Source organism: Aedes aegypti, chromosome 2 (genome assembly GCF_002204515.2).
Source record: "Aedes aegypti strain LVP_AGWG chromosome 2, AaegL5.0 Primary Assembly, whole genome shotgun sequence".
NCBI classification, from domain to species: Eukaryota; Metazoa; Arthropoda; class Insecta; order Diptera; family Culicidae; genus Aedes; species Aedes aegypti.
Genome location: NC_035108.1, coordinates 365,423,649 through 365,436,152, shown reverse-complemented (window position 1 = coordinate 365,436,152; position 12,504 = coordinate 365,423,649).

The following is a 12,504-nucleotide window of genomic DNA, read 5'->3' as shown; positions in this document are numbered from 1 at the left end:
AAACAATGCTGATTTTTTTAGGTATAGGGTGTAAGTATGGGCACGACTTCACTATAATGCTATTTCAAGATTAGTGCAGGTAGAAATTGTATTACTACACATTTGATTCTTGCACTCATCAAGAAAAGATTTGGAATTTTGAGCGATTTATTTTGTACAAAATTAATTTAAGCTAGGGCAGTACCCTTTTTCTATTACAGTTGCTAATTTTAGTATATGAAATTTGCACAGAAACAAAAAAAAAACTGATCGTAGCTCTGGTCAATATGGGAGTGGTCCTTATATTCACATTAAAACATGTAAACCCAAAGTATATCTGAAATGTTTTATTTTTATTTGTACCTTCGATTGTGATGATAATAAGGTGTAAGAATGTGTCAAAACAAAATCTGAAATAACTCAGCTTTTGATCGGAATGTTTATGTACAATTTTAATAATATATACTTTCCAGGTATCAAATGCTACCAACAAAAATAAATATCTGGGACAAGCAGTTTATTTTGAATAAAAAATCGGAAAAAAAGCTTAATAATAAAAAGGCAAAATACAAAACTCTCAATTAATGTTGTCATGGAATATAACTTATTAATTAGTAAGTATAAATAGTATTTTAATATTTATTATAACTCTCGATCATATTTATTCTTATTTGTAGGTAGTATCAATGGTGAATAGTGGAAAACCGCTTTGTTCCTTTGGTGGGGCAAAAGTTCGACCTTAGTGGTATAATCAAAGTTTCCAAGAAAACAATAGCAGCTGGAACAAACCGATGACCTCTACCTGGTTCCTTGCTGAATATTATTTTCGCAATTCTTTCTTCCGACATTCGTACTAAGTGACCAGCCTACTGAAGTCTACCGTATTTTACACGATTGATAATATTCGCATCTTTGTACACTTGGTACAACTCGTGATTCATGCGTCTGCGCCATACTCCATTTTCGAGTTTCCCACCACTTTACGCTCGAAAACACCGACAGCTTTCCGGTCTGACTCTTTCAACGTCCACGCTTCGTGCCCGTAGAGAGCCACCGGAAGAATCAATGTTTTATACAGGACTCATATTGTTTCCGTTTGCAAGCTGCGGGACCTAAGCTTTTACGTAGTCCGTAAAAGGCCCTATTCGCAGCCGCAATACGTCTTTTCACTTCACGGGAAACGTCGTTGTCACATGTCCAAAACAAATTCTTCAACAACTTCAAACACATCCCCATCAAACACTACCTCAGCACCGACACCACCATGCCTGACTCTATATCTACCTGCAACAATGTACTTCGTTTTGGTAGAATCAATTGTCAGGCCTATCCTCGCTGTCTCCCTCTTCAGAAGCACGAAGGCCTCTTCCACTGACCTGCGATTGATTCCAATTAGGTCTATATCCAGCCCTGTCGTCCTGCTTAGTCGCGCTTAGTCGACGACTAAGAAGCTTTTCTCAGATTATTTGTCAGAAATTTTCTCACGAAGTCATAAAAAATGTAGGTAATGTGATTGAGCTCTCCGAAATCAACAACAATATAACGCCCCTTGATACATCTTTAGTATGAGTTGAGGAGCATGTAACCGCCCTGCAGGACACCAATCAAGATTTACGTATCAACGTCCTGGAGTAATTTGATCTTATTTTATTTAGATCAGATACATCTTGACGCCCTGTAGAACATCAATTGAAAAATCCAGGCTTATCAACGCCCTGTATGATATCAATCGAAATTGTTAAGCGATATCAACGCCATGGAGGAATTTGACCTTACCTTATTTAGATTATGAGTATATTAACGCCCTGTAGGATATCAATTGAAAATTCCAAGCTTAATCAACGCCTTGGAGTGATTTGACCTTGTCTCATGTAAATCAGCAGCATCTCAACGCCCTGTGGGGCATCAATAGAAATTGTCCATATGTATAAACACCCTAGACTAATTTGACCTTGTCTTACGTAGATCAAGTGCACCTTCATGCCCTGTATCGATTGAAAATTCTAAGCTGTGTCGCCCTGGAGTAAATTGAACTTGTCTCATATAGATCAACTGTACTTAGCGCCCTATGGGACTTCAATAAAAAATTAACTGTATAAACGCCTTTGATCAATTTGACCCTATCCTATTATTAAATCAGCTGCATATAAAACCCTGCGTGACATCAATAGCTTCAAGCTCTATTAACGCCCTGGAGTATATTGGCATAACCCTATATCGATCAGGTTCATCTTAACGTCCTGCGATATCCTGCTGGCAAATTGTAAACTGTACAAACACCCTGGAGTAATTTGAACTCATTACTTTTTTTCTATCTCGGAACCAACGGCTTTAATTCCCTTCCGAAGTAAGTCGTCACTATAACTTTTACTTTAGAAGTGAATATCTCGGAGATTCCCTGTAGGACATCATTTAAAAATATCAAGCTATATCAACGCCCTTGATTAATTTTACTTTATCTTATGTATATCAGATGCACCTTAACGCCCAGTTTGACATCAATTGAACATTCCAAATTGTATCAACGCCCTGGAGTACTTTGAAATTGTCGTATGTATGATAATTTTAAATTTCAAGCTGTATCAAAACCCTGAAGTAGTTTGACCTCATTCCATGTAGATCAAGTCACCTCAACGCCATGTAGGACACCAATTAAGGGATTGTTCAAATATTACGTAACGCATCAGGGGGAGGGAGGGGGTCTTCCATTATGTTACGGTCCATACAAAAAAAAAAATTTTTCCATATAAAAGCTGTTACGTGGAGGAGGGAGGGGGTTCAAAATTGACAAATTTTGCGTTACGTAATATTTGAATCGTCCCTAATAATCCAAGCTTTAGCAACGCCCTTGAGTAATTCAACCTTATTTCACGTAGTTAAGAAATAGAAACGCTTTGTGTGCCATCAATCGATCAAGGTTTATCAACTCCCCGGAGAAATTTGACTTTTTCACATTGATCTCTGCAAGATTTGAAGCAATTTTCTAGTGTATCGACGCCCTGGAGTAATTTGACTTTATCCTATGAAGATCAGGTGAATCTTAACAACCTGTTCGACATCAGAGGAATATTCCAAGCTGTATCTACGCCCTGGCCTAATTTAACCTAGTGCTATGTAGATCAGATGCATCTTGCCGTCATTTATGACATCAATAAAAATTATTAGGATATATCAATTTTCTAGAATAATGTTACATTGTCTAACGTAGATCACCTGCATCTTCACGCCTAGTCATACAATCGAAATTGTCAAGATATATATCGACGCCCCGAAGTAATTGATCTTGTCTCATATAGACCATCTTAACGCCTGGTAGAACATCAATTGCATATTTTGAGCAATATCAACGACCATACTCCAGGGCGTTTATTGACTTTATTCTATGTACATTAGGTACACCTCAACGCCCTGTACTACATTAATTAGAAATTCAAAGCTTTATCAATACCCTGCAGAAATTAAACTTAAGTCCTCATAGATGAATTGGATCTTAACCCTCTGTATAAACGCCCTGTAGTAATTATACCTTATTTCACGTAGATTAGGTGCACCTTAACGTCCTGAAGATAACCATTGTTTTTGCTGTATGTATGTAAATCAACTGAAAAGTACTGTTTGAGTAGTGTTTGATCCTTCGACCTTGACGCTTGCTCCTGCGGGGGCGGGTGATGAGGGCAGGATCAAACATGTCGCGCGTCGGTCGAGTGAAGTGAAAAGTGGCGTGATCCGTTAGTTGTGTTTGATCTATTGATCGCATCGCTTGCTCTTGCGAGGGCGAGCGATGAACACTTGTCCGGCGTACATTGCGATTATCGAATTATTTCGCGAATTCGGTTAGGCGTAATTATATCATGGATCGCATCACCTACCATTGGTGACTCCCAGATCTATACTTTACCCACTAACCCAATATCCTGTCCATGACAACCGTGGAGATGCAGAGGTGATCTCGGTCTCTAGTAACAACGGTAGTCGCACTAACATTCCTTCCCTTCCCCGATGACCGTAAGGACGTGGCCGGCGCCGTTATTGACTTTTAAAATATGAGCTCTCGATTTGTGCACATTGAAGAATGGTAAGCTAATCCCAAGCCCCATTAATTAATTCCCTGTGCAACTTCGATTGTTCTGGTCAATCACGGAGTAGCAACTACGAATTGTACGGTCATCTATGCTTATGCTTATGCTTAAATCAACTGAAAAGTACTGTTTGGTCCTTCAATTATGTCATCTGTCATATCTTGCGGGAACGAGCGATGCAATCAGGATCAATGGTGATAAGCGTATTGTTTATGCCGATTAGAATTGTGAAAGGTTATTATATCACGCTACAGAAGCCATGCAAAGCAAATCACAGTCAGGAAAATACTACTGTAAGGGAAATGCCTTGAAAATAGTAAAACACCCGTTGCAACTTAAAATTACTGTAGAAAAGTGCTCAATTTTCCGCATTCACAGCCTAAGATGACTCTACTGATTAAGAAAATTCATGCCAACATTGGCTACTTGATGAGATTCACGTTTTCAAACTATTGTAGTGATCTCTCCTCACGGGATCTTCGCAAAATTCAAGCCTACTTCTATCATTATTCGCAGCCCTGATGTCCCTACCAGCAGCTTCACTTTTTACCGCAAGTAAAAAAATTCTAATCGCGACAACTTTTGTGTTTCTCGGTATTTTTGCACCATTTTTTCACAAGTTCTCAAAAACTCTTCTAGTTTGCGAATCCGTGTCGATATTGATGATTGGTGATCTGGTTTTAATGATATTCCAATATTCCTTGGGGGACCTACATTTTCCATATAAAATGTCTTAGGCGGTCATTTTGTTTTACGTCAACTTATCGAAAAAATAAAATGTGGGCTATATTATGCCATGTTATAAGGAGCTACTATGAAAAAATCATACAAATTGGTTAAGTATTCTTAGAGATATCAGAAAATTACGATATGATGTTTTTTGAAGTTTTAAAGATCTTTATTTGGCAAGCGTGGTACCAGACACATAAATGCTCATTACTCAAAGACGGCTGCACCAAATTGCTTCATTTTTTCACAGCATACTCTCATTAGTGTATTGTTCCAAAGAGTGTATATCCTAATAAGATAAAAATTCTGTAGCCTGAGATATGCACGTGGGTCATGGGTATGCGTCGGTCCCCCAAGGAATTTTGGAATATCTCTGGATCAAGATGACCAATGATCAATGTTGACGCAGATTCTAAAACTAGAAGAGTTTCTTGAGAGTTTGTGAAAAAATGGTGCAAAAATGCCAAGGAACAAAAGAGTTATCGCGATTTGAATTTTTTCTTGTGGTAAAAAATGAAGCTGCTGGTAGAGGGGTTAATTAATTAATTTATATTGGTGAGTTCATTCCGGTTGAAATGTCTTTCTTTATTTATTTTGTAATATTTATATTTAGTTTCATATCAAACACCAAATAATTGTGATGCTTTTTTCGAATGTCGTTTCCGCGTTTGGTTTAGAGTGGGCCGAGGGCCCCGGGGCGCAGTGGCTGTGGGCCATACACATTTGAGGGGCCTTCACAAATATTTGTGTTGTAAGTTATTCTTCTTGTTGTTGTTCAATCGATTGCACTCGTGAGAGAACTGAGCCTTCTAATAGCTAAAAGCATTGAAATCATTAATATTTATATGTATATAAAACATCATGAATTCTGATTTCCTACAAATCTACTCAAGTTTGTAGGCCTCCAAAAATCTAGAGCTCACCAATGCTATTAACACATTTTTTGCGATCTGTGTGAATGATTCTTATTGTCATCCATTTTAGAATTGATACAAAGACCTTCTCTATTATAATGCATGAGTTGCAGGCTAAACTGCCATTAAAGCTATACATTTTTTAGAGTTCAATGTTTAAAATATTCTGAAAATCACTTATTTTATAGAATGAGCAGGCCAAAAATTTCGATTTTTTATTAATAATATCAATTTACTGTTATGCCCGGGAGGCTCAAGGCGAGGGAAAATAAAAGGTTTCAAACTTGGGTACAAACAAATAAAATTCAAAATAGTAAATTTTATGAATTTTAATTTTGTTTTTATTTTGAACAGTGACAGTAGGGAAGGTGTACCAGTTATGGCCATAGTGGTTCCCTTTTTGACCATAAGTGAAATTTTGATGACTTTCACATTTTTATCTTTTTGAATGTTTAAACATTAAGATATATCTTAAATCTTACTATTACAACACACACCAAATTTCAAAATTTGAAGATATTCAAGTTATCGCGTATGACGACATAGGGAACCACTATATCCACAACTGGTACACTTGGTTGTGCTACTTTTCCCCGAATGTCGGTTCCCCGAATGTCGTTTCCCCGAACGCCAGTTTCCCGAATACCATTTTCCCGAATATCCCGTTTCCCCGAATAGTCCACTACGTCGAGAAGTTGTTGGCTCTCATATTTGTCATAACTTTATACATTTCAGGGGGATTAACGTACTGGTCATCTGATATGCCCCCTTCTTTATTAATTGGCGGTTCTTACAAATTTTACCGTCCTCAACATTTGTGGCAACATGTGTATAGTCGAGAATGGCCAAATACCTCCTTCTTTTGATTGTTTATCGTTCTTTTTAATTAACTATCCTTCTACTGAAAACTATTTAGCACCTATTTGAACTGCTACACTTTCCGGGAAAACGAGTCATTCTGGGAAACGGGTCATTCGGGGAACTGGCGTTCGGGGAACCGACATTCGGGGAAAAGTAGCACAATCGGTATACTTACCCTAAATCGAAATGTCTTCAGGTATTATTTTTTAAATCTACCAAAAATCATCCAAACCTTTTCTTGGGTGACCTTCAATAGTTCAGCAGGGTATTTCTTTTGAAATTAAGGTTAAATTTATATGAAATTATGACAAAAATTTTAGAAATTCTTTTTCATAAAACATATCCAGAGGTTCCTCTAAGATCTCGTTGGAAAAACAGGTTAATATTTCCAAGAATTCGTTATGGAACTCTTTCAGAATTTCTTCAGAAATTCCAACAGGATGTTTTCAGAATCTTCATAATCAACAAATCCAGCGAACCTTTTCTATCGTTTTCATTAGAGTTTTCAAATTTCCCGGGATTCGATTTCCCGGGAAACGGGAAATAAAATTTTAATTTCCCGGGAAATCCCGGGATCCCGGGAAATTCTGAAGAACGTGAAAATAAAGCAAATTTTCTTATGCAAATTATTCGTTTTTCGTGTAGGGTCGGTGTTCCCTTAGTAGACAGTCCCCTATAGTCGCACTAGTGGCTTTATACGGCCGTTTCTAAGCTCTCTTGCATCTATAGCAAACCTATTGTTCCTATAGTAGCACTACTAAGATATACTATTTTTCCACAAAACAAAATATTTAATTAAATAAGGACTTTTTATATAAATCGAAAGCTTTTGATCTAAACTTCAAAAGAAAAATATCAAAGTTTTTCAGAAAACGGTTTTGATTTGTATTTTGCTTTGTATTATAGGCACATGTGCTTCAGATGCCGAAAAGAAATGAAGTTATTCTTGATAAATCGTATGAAGGTAAGAATAAAATCCAATTTGAGTCTTTATATTAAAAATTTTTACTGTTACATCCATGAAACCTTTATAAGCCTACTCAATTCATGGAAAAAATCCCTCGAAAAATCTTCTTTTTTATATATCATATACTCTCTCGTCAAAAACGATATCCATTTTATGAACAACTGTTTCATTACGAAAAACAAAAAATCAGCATTGAAATATAACTAGTGATGTAGTGAGTTCATTGGTTAGAATTATATGAAAAGTAAATTGTGCGATGGTTTTTGTTTGAAAAAAGATAGTAAATTCTTTTTTTTTATAAAACTACCCGGAAAATATGGAAATCCCGGGAAATACGGGAATCCCGGGAAACAGAAAATCATTTCCTGGGAAACGGGAATCCCGGGAATGAAAACTCTAGTTTTCATACAGAAAATCTACAGTAAAATAGCTTCGGGCGTAAAACCACTATAATATTACTTGTAATAATCTACCTGGCGTTCCTATATAGTTGTCAATTCATTCAGGGTTTTTTACAGAAATTGCCGCAGAGATTCCAAAAATTTCTACCCGGAATTTTTCAAGAGTTCTCACAGAAAAATTCTAAGAATTTATCTAGGTTTGACCCAAGAATTCCACTGAGTATAACTCTGGACATTTTCCCCTGGATTTTGGCGTACCCTTAGCCAAGCAATCCCGTGGTTTTTCACAAGTATTCCTTTACCAATAACTCCAGGGATTCTTCGATTTTTTCACTAATTATTTTACATGTTTTAAATACATCATTTGAGATTTATTTGAGGAATTCTCGCGGAACATTACTAAAAGACCTATCTAACATTGAGAGGCTCTCTTTGTTTACTTTCTCTTTCATTAATAACTGAGTCACATTAATCTCTTCTGTTGCGTTTTTTGTATGAAATGCTAGTCAAGGAAAGTGACTTTCGATCTATAGTGAAAAACTTCCCAAAATCTTTAGTGTTCCACTGTTATAATCGAAAGAGAACGAGAGAGGAGAGAATCTCTCATTTGTACATAGGTCCTTTAGTAATGTTCCGCGAGAATTTTTTTCTGGTTTTCATCTTAGAAATTTGCATTCCTCAGATAATTTAGTGATAACAATCAAAGATTTCCCCGGAAACTCTCACCGGTTATTATTTTCAAGAATTCATTCAATTTTTCATGTAAGATTTCATTTGAGACTTCTTTTATAAGAAGATTCTGAAAAAATCCAAAAAATCAAGGAATTTTGACAATCATGACAACAGTTTTTACTTCAGAAGAATCTCTGCATATTTTTATCAACAGCTGAACAGCTCGGTAAAATAAAATAAAAACATAATTCCGTTAACAGATTCCCGTGATTTTTACCAAATACTGTCAACATTTACCGTAATCCGTTAATTTGTTTTACCAAGCTGTTTCTTCTTCTTCTTGGCATTACGTCCTCACTGGGACAGAGCCTGCTTCTCAGCTTAGTTTTCTTATGAGCACTTCCACAGTTATTAACTGAGAGCTTTCTTTGCCAAAGTTGCCATTTTCGCATTCGTATATCGTGTGGCATGTGCGATGATACTCTATGCCCAGGGAAGTCAAGGGAATTTTCTTTACGAAAAGATCCTGGACCGACCGGAATTCGAACCCAGACACCTTCAGCATGGCTATGCGTTGTAGCCGCGGACTCTAACCACTCGGCTAAGGAAGGCCCCTACCGAACTGTTTGGAATTTCATTATATATAATTTATTATAGAGGTTTTGACCAATGTTATTCGCCTCTGTTTGTTTGGAAAGTATATTAAAGTATTTGTGATACATGAAATTTGTAAACGTTAAAACATTTGTAATATTTCTCATGAGACGACATCATTGAGGCCTAGGAGTAGAAGCGCCCTCTGGGTTATAGCAACGCCCCCCTCAAAAAGGGATGACTAAGAAGCTCAAATTTTACGACGACAGGGCTGTCTATATCGTCCGCAAAGCCAAGGAGCATGTGCGACCTTGTGATAATAGTGCCATTTCTCTGCACGCCAGATCTCCTAATAGCACCCTCGAGTGCCATGTTGAACAGTAAATTCGAAAATGCTTTTCCCTGCTTCAATCCGTCTAACGTCACGAACGTGGTTGACACCTCGTCTGCGATCCGAACACTTGATTTCGAACCATCCAGCGTAGCACGTATCAGCCTAATTAGTTTCGCCGGAAAACCATTTTCAGACATTATCTGCCACAGCTCATTTCTTTTCACTGAGTCGTATGCCTTGAAATCAATAAACAGATGGTGAGCCTGCAAGTTATACTCCCGGAATTTGTCAGGGATCATTCGCAAGCAAAACATCTGGTCCGTTGTCGAACAGCCCTCACGAAAACCAGCTTGGTATTCGCCGACGGAGGACTCCTCGAGTGGACGCAGTCTGTACGCCGAATTCAGCAGGGTAATTCCTTTGTAATTGGCACACTCCACTCTGTGCCCTTTCTTGTAGATTGGGCGGATGAGGCCATCCAACCAGCCGGTGGGCAATTCTTCGTCCTCCCATACCTTCAGAAGTACTCGGTGTATCGACTGGTAAAGCTGCTCGCTTCCGTGCTTGAGAAGCTCGACCGGGATCTCGTCCTTCCCAGTAGTCTTACAGTTCTTCAGCTAGCTGATAACTTTTATAACTTCTCCTATGGTCGGTGGGTCCACAGCTTGATCGTTGTCATCTATGTTCATCCTTTTCATCGCTACATTTCCAATTGCACCGTTCAACAATTGCTGAAAGTGCTCCTTCCACCTGGCAGCCACCGCCGTTTTATCGGCCAGCAAATTCCCTTCTCGATCATTGCACATGGCGGGCACTGGTACGGTATTGTGCCGCGCACCATTGACCGTTGCATAGAATCTCCGCATATCATTCCGGTTCATGCTTTCTTGAGCGTCAGCTACCACACTTTCTTCGTGCTGCCTTTTCTTTCTGCGGTTGATTCGCTTTTCTTCGGCTCTCGCTGCCCTGTACCGCTCTCTGTTCTGTCGGGTACTGGCCACAAGCATACGGCTTCCGGCGACATTCTTCATGTCACACTGAAGCTTACGCAACATTTTTAACACTCAAAGTTTGCATGCAGACTAAGTACCGGCGGATTGTTTAGTACCGACATTTCTAACAGTATTGCTAACACCTTCAAAAACTTGTAATATTTCTATGCAAAACTGACCTTCATAAAAATTAAATAGTTCAAAATTATCATTAGACATCTATAAACTAGAAAACATGGAATATCTGTGATGCCAACGAAGTATTAAGTTTCCTTGAAAAGAAATGCTATATGGTACAAACTTGTGTCAAAATATTTACCCATTTTTAGTTATAATAATTTCAAAATTAATTGTCTTAAATGAACTTTTGCCCCACCGGTGGGGCAAGAGTTCGAATCCAGTGTGGGACAAAAGTTCGCTGACTAAAACACAAAATATCAATACTTTTATGACAGGCATACTTTAAACCAGCCATAAACTTAAATTTGCCGAAAAATACGCACTAAATTTTCATCAAAAAATTGGCCAAATAAGGGTTAATTGTAATATAGTCATAAATAGCAGTTTTTCGCAAAACTAAGTGGAAATGTAAAAATTTGTATATAGTTAAAGTTAAATTTGAAGATAATATGTAAATTTAAGGCAATTTGAAAATTTTCCGTGAGTTTATGCATGGGTAAGACTTTTGCCCCGCTGATTCGAACTTTTGTCCCACTATGGGTCAAAAATTGTTTCCAATTATTTATGCAAAAACTAATACACCTCAAAGCATCCTAATGGTAGGCCTAGAAACGCCCCTACATAAAATATAGACAAAGATTTTATCTTCATTTGGCTCCATGCAACGAAAGTTTGACCGAAAATTACAATATTTACGTCGAAAAACAACAAATAGGCCTAACTTTTCCAAATATCAATCAATTTTCATGATTTTTGGAGTGGAAGTCTCTACTTGAAAAGAATTTAAACCACCATGACGTTTATAAGTTTTGTTTTGAATTGAGCTAGAAATCTTAAAAAGAAACTTTTGCCCCATTCGAGCTTTTGCCCCACTTTACTCTAAGTAGTTTCTTCTAATATTTTACCTTAAATATCGACATTTTTCAAAATTTGTTACCAAGATTGGCACCACCGAGCAAAAATGTATGACTCGGCAGACTAGAACACAAGGCAGTGACAAAAAATTCCATACGCAATTTAGGTTTTGTTTACATCGTAATGTTTCAACCGAAGCAAACTAAATAAAATCCTAAAAACAGTAAAAATCCTGAGTGAAGTTTTAAATTAAATACTCAACAGTGGTTATTAAGAACATCACATTTTCATGAAAACAATTTGATTTTGTTTTCAGTGTTTATTTAAAAGCATGGTTTAATAAATGTACTTAATACATGATTAAGACAAACGTGGTAAAAGAAGGGAAAATTTATTTACAAAATATTGAAAGCTTTGATCCAAAGACCTATTATTGCAGCATTTAAAGTGAACCAATAGCCTGCATATAAAGTGAATGGTTTTGTTTAAAATGTTTAAAGCTTCAAAGTAAACAATCTTCAGCATAATATAAACGAACAACACATTTTTGAAAGTAAACATTCCTGGTAAAATTTTCGAAAGATTCAATATTTAAAAAGACACGGACACTGTCTTCAGCCATTCAGCTGCACAGACTGTAACTTAACACTAGACAACAGACAAGCATGCTCCAGTGGCACAGCCGCGAAACTTTTCTGACGAAAAGTTTCAATGGCTGAAGTGGGAATCGAACCCACACCCCATGACACGATGCGTTCACTGCCTGACGACACTAACCGCTCGGCCACGGAGCCCGATTAAAGTTTTATTTTGAAAGCGTTAATCAAAAGAAGCGAAAATAGCAATAAAATAATTTTTCAATGTTTTCAAGATCTATTTCGGCAGAGAAACAATCTGTGGCCTAAGATGCCATTCACCCCCCCCCCCCCCCTCCTTTCTGACTGGAG